This window comes from Ochotona princeps, unplaced genomic scaffold (genome assembly GCF_030435755.1).
Source record: "Ochotona princeps isolate mOchPri1 unplaced genomic scaffold, mOchPri1.hap1 HAP1_SCAFFOLD_1381, whole genome shotgun sequence".
In the NCBI taxonomy this organism is placed as follows: domain Eukaryota; kingdom Metazoa; phylum Chordata; class Mammalia; order Lagomorpha; family Ochotonidae; genus Ochotona; species Ochotona princeps.
This window is the reverse complement of record NW_026701603.1, coordinates 51308-68204: the sequence shown is the minus strand read 5'-3', so window position 1 is coordinate 68204 and position 16897 is coordinate 51308. Positions and strand designations below refer to the sequence as shown.

At 48.4% G+C, this 16897-nt stretch overlaps 1 pseudogene; it reads right to left on the bottom strand.

The window, feature by feature from the left end:
* Positions 1-6020: 6020 nt before the first annotated feature.
* LOC131479440 (cyclin-dependent kinase 1-like) lies at positions 6021-6750 on the bottom strand (annotated as a pseudogene).
* Between the last annotated feature and the right edge of the window lie 10147 nt (positions 6751-16897).

Genomic DNA, 16897 nt, shown 5'->3' with positions numbered 1-16897 from the left:
TGGCATCAACATTACCAATCCACTTCATAATTGATTAAGAGATCACCAAAGGGGAGCATCCGACCTGTAAGTTCCCTCCCAACAAGAAGGGATCAGAGAATGCTTATAATCCCAAACCCTTCCTCAAACCTTTGTTGTCTTTCTCTCCCCCTCCCCTTTTCAGAGGCACCCCACCTCCTGGCTTTCTCTTGGGAGGTGCTTTCCTCTTCCCTCTCCCTTCCCTGCTCACCTGGTTTCTTCACAAATAAACTTTTCTGTCTGCAACAGATTGCTGGCCTTTTATATCTACACTAAACTGAGGAAAGAACCCACCAGGCTTTTCTGGTAACACCTGTGCCAAAGCAAAACAACAAGAAATAGGTTTGAGGTAAATTAAAGGTTAAATGCATTGCCAGATGAGGGGGTGGCAGACCTCTCCATCTCTAAAACTGCTTCCCTGATGGACAGGGTGTTTTACAGATTTAGAGGAGGCTACAATGGAGAGGGAGTTACTGTATGCCAGAGGGGACCTGCTGTGCATGTGAGGGGGGCTGATCTGCACCTAGGCAGCTGATCTGCACCTAAGGAGAGCTGGGCTGCACCCAGAGAGACCTGCTGTGCACCTGAGGGGACCTGGGCTGCACTTGGGGAGATCTGCTGTGCACCTGAGGGGAGCTGAACTGTGTCTGAGGGAAGCAGGTCTGGTCTGAGGGGAGCTACCCTGAGCAGAAGGAGAGCTGGTCTGCACCTGAGGAGAGCTGGGCAGTGTCTGAGGGGAGCTGGTCTGGGCCTGAGGGGTGCTGGTCTATGACTGAGGTGAGTTGGTTTGTGCCTGAGGGAAGGTGGTCTGCACTAGAGGAAAGTTTGTCTGCACCTGTGGGGAGCTGATCCTGTCCTGAGCTTGGGGCTTGTCCTGAGCATTTGAGCCATTCTGCCCAGGCTTTCCTGTCTCTGCTCTCTCCAGTACAGACATTCCGGCTGGTTTCCCTCCACTGTCCCATGCTTTGAGCCAGCATGTAGTTACACTTTTCTCACAACCATTTTTAAGGGCCTTTCTGGTGATCTACACAGTGCTCCCTAGTCTTTCACCATTTTGGATCTCATTTACCAGTCCTCTAACCTGAGTACCCATCCACTGTTTCTCTGCTGTTTGCAGGGCTGGCCCAGTAGTCAGGAAGCAAGGAGCCTGTCTTTCTTGCAGGTCTTAATGAGCCCTGAGGCCCTGGGCTGGAAGTGATGGGCTGTACACTCAACAAGCAGAATCTGGGAGAGGAGTCCTTTTTGCCATACAGTGATGAAGTATAGGAGTATAAGATGCCAGACACAGATCCTCAGGAACTGACCCAGGGTTCCACAGCAGGGAGGTCTGCCCAGCCACTTCTGCTACATGTAAGAGATTTTAGAGGATTTGTTTTACGAATTTCCCAAATAAGAATTTCTTTCCTCTAACTAGTTATAAGACGCAACTCTGCCCAGATTTTCCCAAAAGTGTTTACCACCCATAGGCACACTTGGAATCTGTAGATAGTATTTTCTTGGTCTTTGACAAGTTCTAGAGTTTAATTGAAAGGATACAATCCACAGAGCTGGGTCAAACAATTGATAGGCAATGCATATGGATTGGCTGTTATGGCCAATCATGGTATAGGCATTCTGTCTCTTTCCCTGAGATAGGATGGATTTGTAGTTAAAACTCTCACCCCATCATGTGCTGGCGCTTCCCTGACATCTGGACTGACCTGGAATACTAGACTAGTGTTCAATAGTGCCTAATAACACCTAACCAGCTGTGGTCGGATGCCTGCTGACTCTCCTTCCCTTCCCATAGGGAACTAGCTGGAGCCACACAGTTGTTTATTGCTAAAATTAAGCAGTGTTTTTTTTAAACAATATGACCTGATACTTTAAAATTCCTGAGTCTGTTAACCATCTCTTAATTTTCTGACTACAAAGGTCTCTAACATGGCCCTCTATGTGCTTGTTTTTGCCTTGTTGAAGCCATGTTGTCCTGGTCCCGTTGGGTGCTTCAGCTATTCAATGAATTGCTCTCTGGATCCCAGAAGGAGAACTTCCCCCTGGGGAGGCGCTCCCTGCCTGGGATTACTCTAGGTCAGGGAGATTGCAGTGTCATCAGCTTTCCACGCTTCAGAGCTCCAACAAGGACACTCAGCACTGTGTGACCCAGCAGGTCATTTTTGTCAGCTTCCTGCTCACTCCCCTCATCCTCACTTATCAGGCTTGCAGAGGGAGCTCCTTGGTGGATGGTCCTGGTCCTGCTGTCATTCAGCAGCAGCCTTTCTCAGGGATGCTGGCCCCGCTCTCCACGCCAAGCAGCCACGGCTGTGCACCTGCTGCTGTGAGCACAGGCCGAGGAAGGCTGCTTTGCTTCCTAAGTGGAACCTCCATTCTCAGCTGTGGCTGATTTAAAGATACGTCCTCTACATCCAGCAGTCAGCATATGTCAGGAGATCTGGATGGGAGGCATGGTGAGTGTTGGGTTCCCATAAAATCCTATAGTATAATCAGAGGTGGGGACAAGACCTGGGCCTGCATCACACTGCCATGGGATTACACCAGGAAAACTGTTTTGGCACAACCACAGCTTTGCTTTGCCAACCTTTCCCAAACCCTTTCACAAGGCTGCAAGGAACCATGCTAGCTTATTGTTGTCCTACAGAACAACTGCTTGCATAGCCTGGCTACGGGATGGGGTGGAAGACAACACCCTTGCAGAGGCAGGTGGGGAAGGCGTCCTTTGACCCAGTTCAGATTGACCTGTAGTCCTAAACTCAACATGGGCTAAGCATGTGCGCTACAGAGGCCCTCTCTTCTTTCTGGTCATGGCCTAGAGGGAACAGAGCCTGGCAACCTTTCCAGGATGAAGATCTGGGAGTGTAGGGAGGACAGATTGGGGGAGCAGGTTAATGACGTTAGTGCACACTGGTGAAATCACTGAGGGTGTCACTGAGGAGCAGCCGGGGGAGCTGGGCACAATTGCTGGGCTTCCTTGGAGCGCATGCAGGATCCCCGGGCACCTGCCTCCAGGCCGAACCTGCTGGCTGTGATGCCAAGACCACTGGGGAATGCACAGTGCCCTTCTGTATTCTGAGTCAAGAAATAAGGTCAGGGAGTAGGAGGCAGGGCAGGCCTGGAAGCCAATACTGCCCACTAGTCTCACTTCACTAATCAGAACATAACTGAAACATCTAAAGGAGCAGATTTTGAATGAAACTTAAGGGGAGAGCCTGCTGCAGTGGCCTAGTGGCCAAAATTCTTTGCCTTGAACACCCTGGGTTCCCATATGGGTGCCAGTTATAACCCCAGCAGCCCCACTTCCTATCCAGCTCCCTGCTTGTGGCCTGGGAAGGCAGTTGAGGATGGCTCAAAGCCTTGGGACCCTGCACCCGTGTGCAAGCCCTAGAGGAATTTCCTGGCTCCTGGCTTCGGATCGACTCAACACTGGCTGTTGCAGTCACTCGGGGAATGAATCATCAGATGAAAGGCCTCTCCTCCTCTCTGTATATCTGACTTTGTAATAAGGATAAATAAATCTTAACAAAAATAAAGTTAAGGGGAAATTTTTCTCAAACAAGAAAAAAATAGTTTCTGAGCTGATGTGGGGTGCTCACTAGCAGGGTCCCAGCAAAAGTCAAGTTTCTGCTCCCTTCAACTAATGAGATAGTGACTGCCATGCCTTCTGCACACCCAGGCTGTTCCCCAGAGATAGGCTCAGGAGTTTGGAAGCAAAAGCACCAGGTTGTTTTTGTCTCCCTTGTATCTGGGTGAGAGCCCCCAAGAGCCAGATTCTACTCTCCGGCCACAAACAGGTGGCATAAGGTGTAAGGATGGGAAGACTGGACCCCGAGACAATGGCCACAGTGTGTGCAGAGCCCAGTCTGACAGCGTTTGAGAAGAGATTCACACCTGGAGAACTCTCCCTTCCCCTGCCATTGTCGATCTTTGGCTGATGTGTCAAGGAAGAATAAACAGTCACAGAGGCAACCAAAGTGTTTCCTCTTCCTTTTCCTTCCTGGTAAATCTCACTCAGACAGAACCCCAGCGCCCCCTCCCCCCAGTCTTCATCAAAAGCCACGAGGAGGGTTATCTTCCCCTTTCTCCCTTAGAATGTTTCCACACCTGTAACATCCACTTACAGGTCTAGGAATTTCCTCTGTATTTTATTCCGAGCAGTGTGCTAAAACTTGGAAGCCACCATTTTTGCAAGGGAGACCCTGATCCAGTCTCTCTTCAGCTACCACTTCCTTGATACAAACCGTTCTTTGTTTTTATTTCTCCTTTCCCCTTCTCATGAAAAATTTTTGTACTTCCCTGAATAGTTCCTGAGTTGATTTCTCATTCCAGCCAGCAGTCATTTTTAGTTTCTTTGTAATATCCAGCCAGCTCTTAAGTATGAAACTCACCTTTACAAGCCCTTGTGCCACTGAAACTTCTGCATCCTGTCTGGAGTATTCCTTCATTTGGTCTCTATGTACCTAGAAATGCAGAAAGGCTTTCTGCTTTTTCCTGTTGAATTTCAAATGTCTTGGAGACATTTTTTCTTTTTTGAATTTATTTTTATTCATTTGAAAGGCAGAAAGACAGAGAATATTTCTGCTCTGCTATTTGAATTCCCAAATGTTTGCAGCAGCTGAAACTGGGCCATGTGAAGCCAGGAACTCAGAAGGCAGTTTGGGGCAGATGACAGGACTCAAGCACCTGAGCTGTTGCTGCTGCTTCCAGGGTGTGCATCAACAAGTAGCTAGAATCAGAGCCAGAGCTGGGACTTGAACCCAAGCCCTCTGGTGCAAGATGCACCAACCCCTTGCTAGGACTTTACTCCTTAAGGAGACAGAATGTGTCTGTAGAAAAACAAACACAGCGAGACCACAGAAGTGCAGGAAGTTGAGGATGGTGGCCATTCCAAATGCCACCTGGGGTTGAGTAATTCCAGGAAGTTGAGGATGGCTACAGGAAATGAAACCCAGAAGTGATGGCAGCTCAAAAGACAGTAAGAGTAGGGGGCAACTGAAGAACCTGGAGAATTCTGGGGAAAGTCAAGGGGGATAAGCAGGAGGAGACACTGAGGAGTGGGCTACAGGCAGCAGAAGTGTGGAGGGTTTGGGGTCACTCTGTGTAATGCTGAAGTGCTCTCCCTCTGCTAGCATGAAGGAGGGGCTCCATTTTCCCAGGTCTTTTGGCGACTCACTCTCAAAGGGAGTAAGAATAAAAGGCTGGTCGTGGGGTTACTGCAGTTTTCCTGCCATCACCCCTTGGTCTATTTGCTCATCTTCCTTCCTCAGGAAATGCAGACAGCACACTCCTTCCTAGGCTCCGTTGACAACCCTTCCTTTGCCTGCAGACAAAGCTGCCTGGTTCCTGCTGGCTTTTTGGTTCTCTAAGGTATAGCTCACCCTTCACCCGCCCTGCAGCCAGCTAGTTCATTGCCAACCAGTTAGCCCATTAACCTGACACAACCACTGCTCTGCTAGTTGGCCAGCTTCAACTCACTCTGTAGCCAGTTCTCTGAAGTCTAATGTTCAGTTAGCTAACAAATCCATCTGCCCGTTACCAGAAATATGTTCAGCAGGATCATGGATGAACGTTTTCAGGAGTGGATCCTTGTGAATTCCATCCAACTTTCTAACATGGAATGATAAGCTTCCTGGTTCCCATCTAGAACAGGTATTCTTTTTCTTTTAAAGATTTATTATTTTTATTACAAAGTCAGATATACAGAGAGGAGGAGAGACAGAGAGGAAGATCTTCCATCCGATGATTCACTCCCCAAGTGAGCCGCAACGGGCCAGTGCGCGCCGATCCGATGCTGGGAACCAGCAACCTCTTCCAAGTCTCCCATGTGGGTGCAGGGTCCCAAAGCTTTGGGCTGTCCTCGACTGCTTTCCCAGGCCACAGGCAGGGAGCTGGATGGGAAGTGGAGCTGCGGGGATTAGAACCGGCGCCCATATGGGATTCCGGGGCGTTCAAGGCAAGGACTTAAGCCATTAGGCCACGCCGCCGGGTCCTAGAACAGGTATTCTTACAGTCCTGTAACAACTCCACTGCTGGGCTGGCATCATTGCTGGGAGTCCTGGAGAATGGATAAGGTCCTAAATTTCCATGAAAATGTGGTTTCTTAGTTGTTGATTCTGCAAATATGGTGCCTATCCCAAACACCAACTGGGCTTGAGTAATGAGCCGGCTGCAGCTCCCCTTCCCCGCAGGGTGCTGCATCCTCTTGTGTGCACACTGCCACAGGTGTGACAAAAGTTCTGATGAGGGCCACACCAGCTAGTTCAATAGCTGCTTTGTGATCAATCAATAAATATTTGTCTTTGTGAACAACTCTTCTAAAGTGACAAAACACAATTCCCTTTTGATACAATAACTCTTAAGTAATAAGGAATCCATAAACTGACCAGGAGGGGTTGAATCCAATATTTCTTGCTATAAAAAAAGGAATTCAATGATGAGCTATAAGCTGCAATCCTACATTAGTACAGGTTGAATATGGACTATATTTGGATGGTGAGGTTCTTTTAATAAAGAAATTTCCAAGATTGCAGCATTAGGAACCCCTCCCTCCTCATTTTCAAGGTCACACCTTGACCTTCAGTGTGTCTATGCTTACACATCCACATGCACGACTCTGGCATCTTCTCCAGCTCTCTCCATCTTGGTAGAGTCCTCCATGGTTAATTGGGAAGTTTGGTCGGGCCCAGCTAATTACCTCCTCCATGGCAGCTGCAGGGCCAGATGCCACATCTGCGACATGCTTCGCTTAACTTCCCAGGCCAGCCTGGACACTAAGAACTGTTATTAATATTTTATTGTATTTCCATTTATGCTGTAACTTTTTTCATAATGTGTTCTTACCTTAAATATTTGGCTTAATTCATTTTAGGGCTTAAATTATATTCTCAAACAATCATGTGGTTTCCTTTTTCACTTTATTTTCATCAAGCTTCAATATCAAGATTACTCTAGCCTCCGGTTGTTTTTGTCATTGTTGTTGTATTTTAGCAAGTAATTTAGGAGCTCCTGGCTAAGGAGCAGCTCAGCTCTGATCATTGCGCTCACTTGGGGAGTGAACTCGTAGATGAAGAACTTTTTCTTTTTCGCTCCTTCTCGCTGTAAATCTGCCTTTCCAATAAGATAAAAAAAGAAAAATCTTTAAACAGAAAGTGCAGGTTCTTTCTGCCTTAATTTTCAATATCATTCGCCCCCTGGTGGCCTCCCTGCTCAGCCCTGGTGCTCCGCCGTGCAGCACACAGCTAACATCCTTTTCAAATTGTGGCTATTGAGATATTACCTTTTTCTTTTCCCTCAAATTAACAATGGTGATATGTGATTTCCCAAAATAGGATCCACCTAAGATTATGGAAAAATATTATGGACTTAATACCGTAATGTGATGTATTATTTTAGGGATTTTTTAAGATGTATTTATTTTAGTTGAAGGAGTAGAAGAGACAGAGACCTCTCACCCACTGGTTTATGTCTCAAATGCCCACTCCAGCCAGAGGCGGGGCAGTCTGTGTGTAGGGGCACAAGCACTTGGCCATGCTCTGCTGCCTCCCCAGGCCAGAAGCAGGGCGCTGGGTTGAAGGTAGAGCAGTTGGAGCACGAGTCGGCACTCCCACGGGATGCCAGTGGCACAGGCAGAGGATTACCCCAACACACCAGCCACCAGCCTTTACCTTAGTTTTAAATCTTTGAAATCAGGGCACGCTACTTTCTCAATCCAAACTGCCTGTGTTTTCTGCATCTTGTTCACATTTTCAGAATTGTATTTAATCCACTTAGAGATTCTTTCCTAAAAGTCATATTTGGAGTTGTGAGTGCTAGGACTGTAGAAATTTTTACATTTACTAATTCATAGTTTTAAAACTATTTTTCCCCTGAGCTGTAGGCAGCTGCCTACATTGCCTTGTACACTGAGAAGAAACAAGCTCTAAAGCCATGGGACACAGAAAGAACCTAAGAGTGTATTATTAAGTGAAAAAAGCCAATCTGAAAAGCATATATGTTATATACTCCAACACCATACCATCCTGGGGAAAGTGAAACTATGGAAATAGCAAAAAGCTCAGTGTTAGCCAAAGGTTGGGGACATAAAGATGAGTCAGCATTCAGAGAGATTCAGAGGGCACTGAAACTTCTCTGTGAGATAACACCAGGCTCCCTATATGTGCTTTTCCAAACCCATAGAACACACAGCACAAGCGTGACTCATTGAGTGGGACAAATGCAGGAGTCTGGCTGAAGACACTGCTGCCACTTTTGTTAGAGGATGCCTGTGCAGGGGTGGGAAAAACAAGAGCTCCATTTTCTTTTGCTCCCTTTTGTTGTGACCTAACAGTTCCATTCCCAGTCCCATTGACCCCAACGAATCTGTTGGGGAAACTCCTGAGCGCCCAGGTAAACATCCACTTGCACTTGCCCAGCACCGTGCAGCAAGTCCTTCACAGCCTTAAGTCAGAAGGGTGGCTATCACAGCAGTTGCTTTTAAAGAGCTTAATATGAAATGCAGGTGTGTCTTTTAATTGCCTTTTAAATTTACTAACGTTTTTCAAAGGCATGTGTATTTGAAAGGCAGGATTGTAGAGAGAAGCCACAATGATCAGGACTGAGCTAGGCCAAAGCCAGGAACCTCGAGCTTCCTCACTGTCTCCCACATGGCTGCAGGGCCCCAAGCACTTGGGCTGGCCTCTGCTGCTTTCCAAAGCACATTATCAGGGCACTGTATTGAAAGCGGAACAGTCAGGATCCAAACTGGTGCCAATATGGGATGTTAGCACTGCAGGTGACAGCTTAACCTTCTACATGACTATAACAGTGGCCCCTTACTTTTCCCCTTCTTTGAGGTTTATTTATGCATTTGTTTATTTATTTCTGAGCCAGGGCTACAGAGAGAAAGAGACAAAGAGAAACATAGATCTTTCATCCACTGGTTGATGGTTACCACAGTTAAAGGAAGTGGGTGGACACCACAGTGACCTCAGCCAGAGATCTGGCACACCCTGAAGGCAGCCAAGGTCATGTATAAGCCAATGATGGACAAAGGTGAACATTTCTTGCCCTATCAGGTCCCAAGTAGGACTGATGCCAGCACCCATGGCAGAGGGGCATAAAACCTTTGTCTGCTACCCAGCTTGTCTTTCCCACTAGCTGTTCCTTCCTCTCCTGCTCATTCTTCCGCAGCGTGGGGAAAGGCCCAGGAAGGACTTCTCTTTGCTTTATAAATGCCTGTTTGTACTCGGCTGGCTTTTTCTTTCTTGGGTGTTTGGCATAGCTAACACTAGTTTACTCCCAGATGGCCACACTGGCCTTAGGTAGGCCAGAGCAATGCAGGAGGCAGGAGTTTCATCTGGATATTCCAAGTGAGCTCAGAGACTTCAAGCACTTGGCCCATCTTCTGTTGTTTCTCCTGGCAGATCAGCAGGGAGCTGGGCCGAGATGGACCAGCCAGGATTCAAAGTTGTGCCCACATGGGATGCACACACCTACGCGGGCTTAATCCACTCGCGCACAACCCTGGTTCTTGGTGTTTTCCTAATACTTTACTAGTTCCTTATCCATGTATATTAGGCCTTGTATGCTTAAATGCTTATACAGAAGGAAGGAAGTTCTTTTTATATATAAATTTTCTTTTTGATGTTTACATAGTTGACAAGGATGCACACTCATGAGGGTCACTGATTAGGGTGTACAGGGTCGAGGCATGGGGGAAGATGGTGGGTACAAATGCTTGCAATTTTTCTTTTCTTTCATTATTTTCTCCTGTATCTAGGAGGGGAGGGGTGTGTATGTGTGTGTGTGTGTGAAACTTCATCAGTACACAGGGATGGGGCATTTTTACTTACTGTCATCTTAGAAACCCTGATATGAAGAAGAATGCTCTGAGGGTATTGCTTGAGTAGCTTTGAGAGTTCTGAAATGCTGTTGGTTTTGTTGCTCCAAGGTTGAGAAAATCCTTCCAATAGCCATTGACTCACCCAGACACTTGCTGCCACAGCTCAGCCAAAAGAGTTGTCCAGCCTGCTCTGTTCTCCATCTTCTTCAATGGCACTTGTCGTCCTCTTCAGCTAGAATGAGCTGGCTATTTTGTCCCCTCTATGCACCTGGGCATGCTGTCCCCTGCAAAGGCATCAGCACTCGAAGGTTGGGACACTTGTTTTCCAGGATCAGGCCACAAATCCTATGATTCCCCATGTGGCCAGAGTTTTGAGCCATGTGATCTACTTTGAGATTTCCCCCAAGAAATTTCACCCGGAATGACCCCAGATTTGATTGTTGCAAATGTGCCAACAAGTAAAAGGTCTGGTTCAGCAGCCTCATGCATCAGACTGCACACACCAGTGATTGTAGTTGCCGGGTCAGTTCCATTCCCAGTCCCATGTCCCATGTAAACTAATGGGTGTTGTGGTCCAGCCCAACCCAGCATGCGACAGACGTGGCCTTTATCCAAGCCAGCACAACTTTAGTCTTCTTTGGGTGACTCCCCAAAATCCCCACCAGGCCCGCCCCTGCCCTGGTTCCTGAGAGAACCAGCATAAACAGTGGATTAGTCTGGGGCACACCACATCCCAATCAGGCTTTCATATACACCTATGGGTGTTGCAGCTTAGCTAAGACCTCCCCACCCCACAATCCAGTCCACACGCATGCCAATTTCCTGTTGATGCCTTGTCCAGCCTGGCCCGCCCACAGCCCTGGCTCTGATGTCTACCAACAGGAGCTGCAGCCCAATAGAGGAGTGTTCAGTTTCCCTACTAGGCCCACCCTCAAGCCTGGCTCTTGCACTTTCCAGGGTTATTGTGGTCCAGTCTGACATGACTTAACCCTGTCCCAGCACTTGCCAGTGGATGCTGTGGCAAAACCTAGCCAGTTGGCTCTTATCCTGGCTCTTGCATGTGCCAGAAGATGCAGTTGTCTAGCTTAGCCTGGCCCACCCCCAAGGTCCACTCACAGGCACAGCCTGGACCATCCCAGTCTCAGCTGTTACACTTCCCAGTGGGAGCAATGGTCTGGGTTCTTTCATGTGCCAGTGGGTGCTATGGCCCCATCTGATATGATCTGCCTCACCTCAGCATTCACCAGTGGTTCCTGTAGCCTGGCTCTACCTGTTCTGCCCCCAGTCTCAGTGCACACTGGAAGGTCCTGCAGCCTAGCCCAGCCTGGCCAGCACCCAGTCTGAGCCCTAATGTGAACTTGCATGTGTTGCATCCCATCTTGACTATTGCACCAGCCAGCAGGTGCTGCAGCCTAGACCACCTGACCTATTCCTAACTCCAGTTCCCTTGAGTGTTAGTGAGTTCCATGATACTGGCTAGTTTGGCTCATTACCACCCACGGAACTTGAGCAAACCAGTGGGTATTGCTGTCCTTCAGGGGAGAGCCCACATATTCCCCAGAGAATCTGCCCCAAAAGCAGTTCTCTCAGGTTCCAGTTAGTGTAATAGCTCAGCCTAACATGACCCATCCCCTGCTCTGACACTTACTGGTGGGTACTGTGGTCTAGCCCTGCCAGGCAGGCCCACTTTCATGTGCATTGGAGGGTAACGGTTCATGCTAACTCACCCAGCTCAGGCGTTTTACATGAGTGAGTGCACTGATTTTATCCAGAATGGTCCCCTAGTTTCCCACCTCCAAATCATTCAGAGTCCGTTCCCTCACTTGCCTGAAAGTACAAGTGGCCTGGTTGATGGAAGTCTCCCAGAAGCCATCCCCCATCTGTAACATACTTCCTCAGCAACTCCCCCATACACCCCACAACTCCTTCCTTGAGCAAGCTGCAGTCCCTGCGTGCACCAGCACATGGGTTCCTGGGCCCTGGCTTCCAGTGGGGTGGTGTGCTGGCCTGGAGTCCTGCCCACCCACCAGCACCCAAGCACACCCATGGGTTCCCATTCTGGTCTACAAGCATGCCAAGCCAGCAGGCCAGCCTAAGGCCTCACCTAGAGGCCAAGCATGTGTGCAAGTCCTCAGCCTGCTCTGCTGGATGTAGTGAGAGAAAAGGGAAAAAATTCTAAGGCATTTGCACTGATTCCGATTGTGTGACCTCCTCAAAGGAGCAATGGCAGGAGAACTGGTTAAGTCAGAAGACTTGCAAAGGGCGTCCCTCAGCAGCTGCTCTCTGTGCTTCCACAGAACTCCAAGTGTCCTTGATCATCGGGCTTGGAGCATCAGCTGCAGCAGCTGCAGCCTTACAGACACCTGGACAACCAGAGAGCTCAGTAACCAACTTCCCCCCAGCCCAGTAGCTGGTAGAAGGTAGCAGCAGTGGGATTCCCACTCCATTTTTTATCCAGATGCTCTCTGCTTCCCGCCCCTCATGAATTCTGGGAGGTACCTCCTCTTGTGGGTGAATAAGAAGCTAGTGCAGAATGTCTTACTGCCTGGGAGGACTTGGGGAAAAGGTAGTGTCAGCCTGGATCCTACCAGGGCCAGCCATGGAAAGTACGTTCCCTGGATCATCTCATTCAGAATCCATGAGCTAAAGCTGAGAGGTTCTGCTGACATTAGAAAGTTGTGACAGTCTCATGACATAAGGACCATCCTTGACCATGCCAGTTATAAGATAAACTGGCTGTAAAACTCAGCTTGTGAAATTCACACGCAGGTCTCTGAAACCATCTCCTTTGCTGGCCACCAGGGGGAGCGTTTGTCTGAGGAATGCCTGACTGGAGCCCTTCCTAACTGGCTCCCTGCACAACGGAAGCCTCTGCGTTTGTCATTCACTGTTGGAAGGGTCAGTGTGCTGCAAGTTCTGCTTACTGTGAGTGCACTCAGCGTCACTGTCACATGGCGAGGAAGAAAGCTGGAATTTCGTTGCTTCTGGAGCAAGCGCTACAAATTAGCACTAAAAAATGGTTCATGCCCTGATGCTGCACTGAAAACCCTTTAAAAAAGTGAAGTCAGAAACCCCGCGGCATTTTGGCAGGCTAGAACTTAGTAGAGTTGAACGCACCTGTGATCAATTGCAGGCTCACTGAGGCTTCCAGGGAATGATTATTAACATTTCCCTTCAAGTTAGTGCTCAGCTTAAGACTTAGACAAGGGCCTGGCACAGAGTAGCTATTTCATAACTGACAGCAACTTGACATGATTTCAGGGTGAACACTGGGCAATACGACAGTCTTAAGCATCCTAAAATCAACTTGGAATGCATGTGAGTTTTAGATTTTCACTGAGGATAGCCCTAAGAACCCACATGGCTAAGACCCAAGGTGGCTGAATAGGGGAAGTCATACTGACTGCATGTGTGATAGGACAGAAAAATAAACAAAGAGGGGCTGATAGTGTGGATCAGCCAGCTAATCCTCCACTTGGAGTGCCAGCAATCCGTATGGACACTACTTCTAGACCGCGTTGCTCCGCTTTTGATCCAGCTCCCTGCTTATGGCGTGGGAAAGCAGCAGAGGATGGCTCAAGTCACTGGGGCGCTGTACCCCTGTAGGAACCTCCTAAGAAGCTCCAAGATCCTGGCTCCTGGCTCTAGAGCAGCTCAACTCTGGCTGCGGCAGCATTTTTGGAGAGTGACCTAGCACGTTGCAAATCTCTCTCACCTGCTGTCTTTCATTTCTCTGTAAATCTTCCTCTCAAATAAAAATACTTTATCAACAGACAAATAAAGAAGGGAAGCAGTGCATTTCTAGAGGTCTAAAAAACAGGAGTTCTTAGCGAGCTGGAAGGAAAGCAATGAAGATTGCATGGGCCAGTGAGGAAAGAAGTCAGAAGCACAGCAGGCTGGCCACACAGCTCACAGCTGCAGCTGGTCACCACCATCCCACAAGGCGAGCTGGGAAGCAGCTTGCACACGCTCCACCACCCACAGCTTAGCCAGTCACCCCACTGCCTGTGGTCTCAGCCTGGGAGCTCCCTGGGCTCTGAGCAAGCTGGGACTCAGAGCAGAGAAGCCGCATTCACTCCTCTGATCCCTCTGCACACAGTGCTGAGCTCTCTGCAAAAAGTTACTGACCTCATCCTGTGCACACTGTGAGAGTTAGGGTCAGGGTGCACTGTGGAGCAGTGGCAGGCTGCTTGCATCCAGGGACTCATGGAGCTTTACAATAAGCACAGAGCTATGCTCACGCATTCCATGGGAGTCAGAGGATGACCTTTAGCTTTTCTGGGGGGAGTTGCAGGAAAACGCACTCCCACCCTGGGAATCTGGGCAATAGCCCACTGCACTCTGCAGCAGCAGGACTGCAAACAGGCAGTTTTATCTCCTGCCAGAGCCAAAGCTCTTGTGCCCCACCCAGCCAGCCTGCAGGACTGGAGCAGGATGTGTTCCCATTCCCTGGCCCCAGACCTAACCTGCAGCCCCAGCTGCTCACATAGCAAGACTTGAGAAAGGGCGCAAACACATCACACAGTCTGGAGTCCCAGCAATTCCCAAGACAAGTTGCAGCATCACACAAGTTTGCCAGTGGGACTGAAGGACATCCCCTCAGATCAGAGCCCTGGCCACTGTGATCTGTACTGACTCATGTCAAACTCTGGATTTGAGAGACATCTTAGGGAGCCATATTATCTCAAAGTCTACCTTCTTTTATAGTGATTGACTTTTTTCATTGGAATGTCAGAGTTACAGGGAGAAACGGAGAAACAGATAAGTTGACAGATACATTCATAGAGAGCTCAGTACTGGTTTACTCCACAAATGACTACAATGGCCAGACCTAGGCTGGGCTGCTGCTGAAAGCCTGGATCTTCCTTTGGCTCTCTCACATGTGAGCAGGACCCCCAAGGCCTCGGGCCATTCTTTGCTGCTTTTAAGCCATTAGCAGGGAACTCGATCTGAAATGGAGCAGGTGGAACTGCTCACCTGAGAACCCATGCTCATATGGGAAGTCTGCGTTACAGGCAGACACTTAGCCTGAGAAACCAAAGCATCAACCTTTCAAAGTGAAACTTACACCATGAACTTCAGCACACTAGACCAGTTTGTCACGTGTAGACTCAATGACATTGGTTAAAAGAAACCAGTCACTCAGAGATGCACTTCTGGGCTCACAGACAACCAAATCCAAAGCAACAACCAGGAGCTGCTCCGCACTTCAGCTAAGCCAGAAACTCTCTTCCAGGAGCAACTGCTCCATGAACAAGAAGGGATTCTTACACTAGATGTCCACATGCCACTGTAGAACCCCGAAGGACGTGAAGAAGCAAGCCAGCAGGAAGTTTCCAAAGCAACAGTCATTCCTGAGATTTAGACCCTGGTCTGTGGGAAACTACAGCAGGCCAGAAATAGAATTCAAGATGGTGGTTGTAAGGAAACTCAATGCAGTCCAAGACATTGCACACAGACAAACATAAAACATGAGCAAACCAATGAGTGAGATGAATGATAACACTTACAAGCAAAGAAAAGGCATTAAGAAGAATCAAATAGAAATGTTGTTGATGAAATTTTTAATCAGTGAAATAAAGATGACTCAGAGCTTTAACACCAGAACAGACCAAGTGAGGCAGAGAATTTCTGATCTGGGCAAAATGTTCAAATAACCTTGGCAAAAATATACAGAAGTTAATTAAAAATAATCAATAAAGCTTTATGACGTTCGGTATAAATTATGTACCAATGACTAAATAGATATTCCTGAATAAGAAGAGCAGGAAAAAAGATGTGAATCTGCTAAATGAAAGGACAGTTACACACTTCTCAGATTTCAAGAGACACGGACATCCAGAAGCAGGATGCTTAAAGAGGAACAAGCAGACTCAACAAAAAAAGGTCTTTCCAAGGCATATTGTGGTCAAACTATCAAAAGCTGATGACACAGAATCCTAAAAGCAGTGAGAATACCACATTTTTCTTTTACAAGCTTAGATTTACTTTCAAATGTTTCTTACCTAGGATTACAGACCCATGCAGGATGGGAAGAGATGGGAGAAAGGTGAGTGAGAAGACAACTCTGCCCTCCCTCCTGTGAGCACAGGGGAGGTGCTGCACTGCTCCTCGGTGCTGGGTCACATCAGCACCAGGGCACAGAGATGGTCCCCTGACTGTCCCAGGGACTTTGGTGGGTACATGGATGGTCCAAGGGTGTTCCCTCAGTAGTCTGAACTGTTCTGAGATTGCATTGACTTCATGGCACTAGCTGCCACTTCCCATCCTTGCCAGCTGTCTATGTTTTGTTATGTCCATAGTCTTACTGCTGGGTGGAGAATTTGGCTTATAGCAGAATTCAACCTTCTCCTCCATTATTTTTGAGTGAGGCATTCAAGTTCTTCTGGCTGTCCTGTCTTTCAGGGGCATCCTAGCGTGCTGTCTCTGTTTACACAGTCAGCCATGGGAGTGGCTCCATGACCAGAACAGGTGTCCATGTGACAGCATCTGAGGTTGGGAATGAATGCAGTGGGCCCGTCAGCCCAACTCATAAGAGCCCCAAAGGGATTGATCTCCAGATGCAGCCCTTGTGTGTGCCAGCAGATACTATGACCTGGTTGGGATGACCCACAAGAAGCCCAGCTAGGCCCACGCCCAGACCCAGCACTCTATTATACCAGCAGGTGCTGCAGCCTAGCTGAGCACGTCTGGGAGGCCCCCTTCCACACCTGATTCCTGATCCAGCACTCATGCTTGCCAAAAGGGAGTTGCAGCCTAACCTGTCCTGGCCATACCCAGTCCCAGCTCATGCTTGCTGGTGGGTGCTGCACCTTGGTTAGGGTGACTCTCAGAACTCCCAACCAGGCCCATGTCCAGATCTGGCCCCCACACATGCCAGTCAGGGCTGCAGTCCAGCCCACACTGATAAGTCCCATTTCTTGGTTTCTGTGTGTACCAGCAAACATTATGGCTTTGTGCAACCTGCCCCTTGTCCAAGCTCTTACTTGTTCCAGCTGGTGCTGTGTAATAATTGGGAAGCCTCCTGAGGACCTCTAACAAGGCCATCCCTTGACAGGCATACAT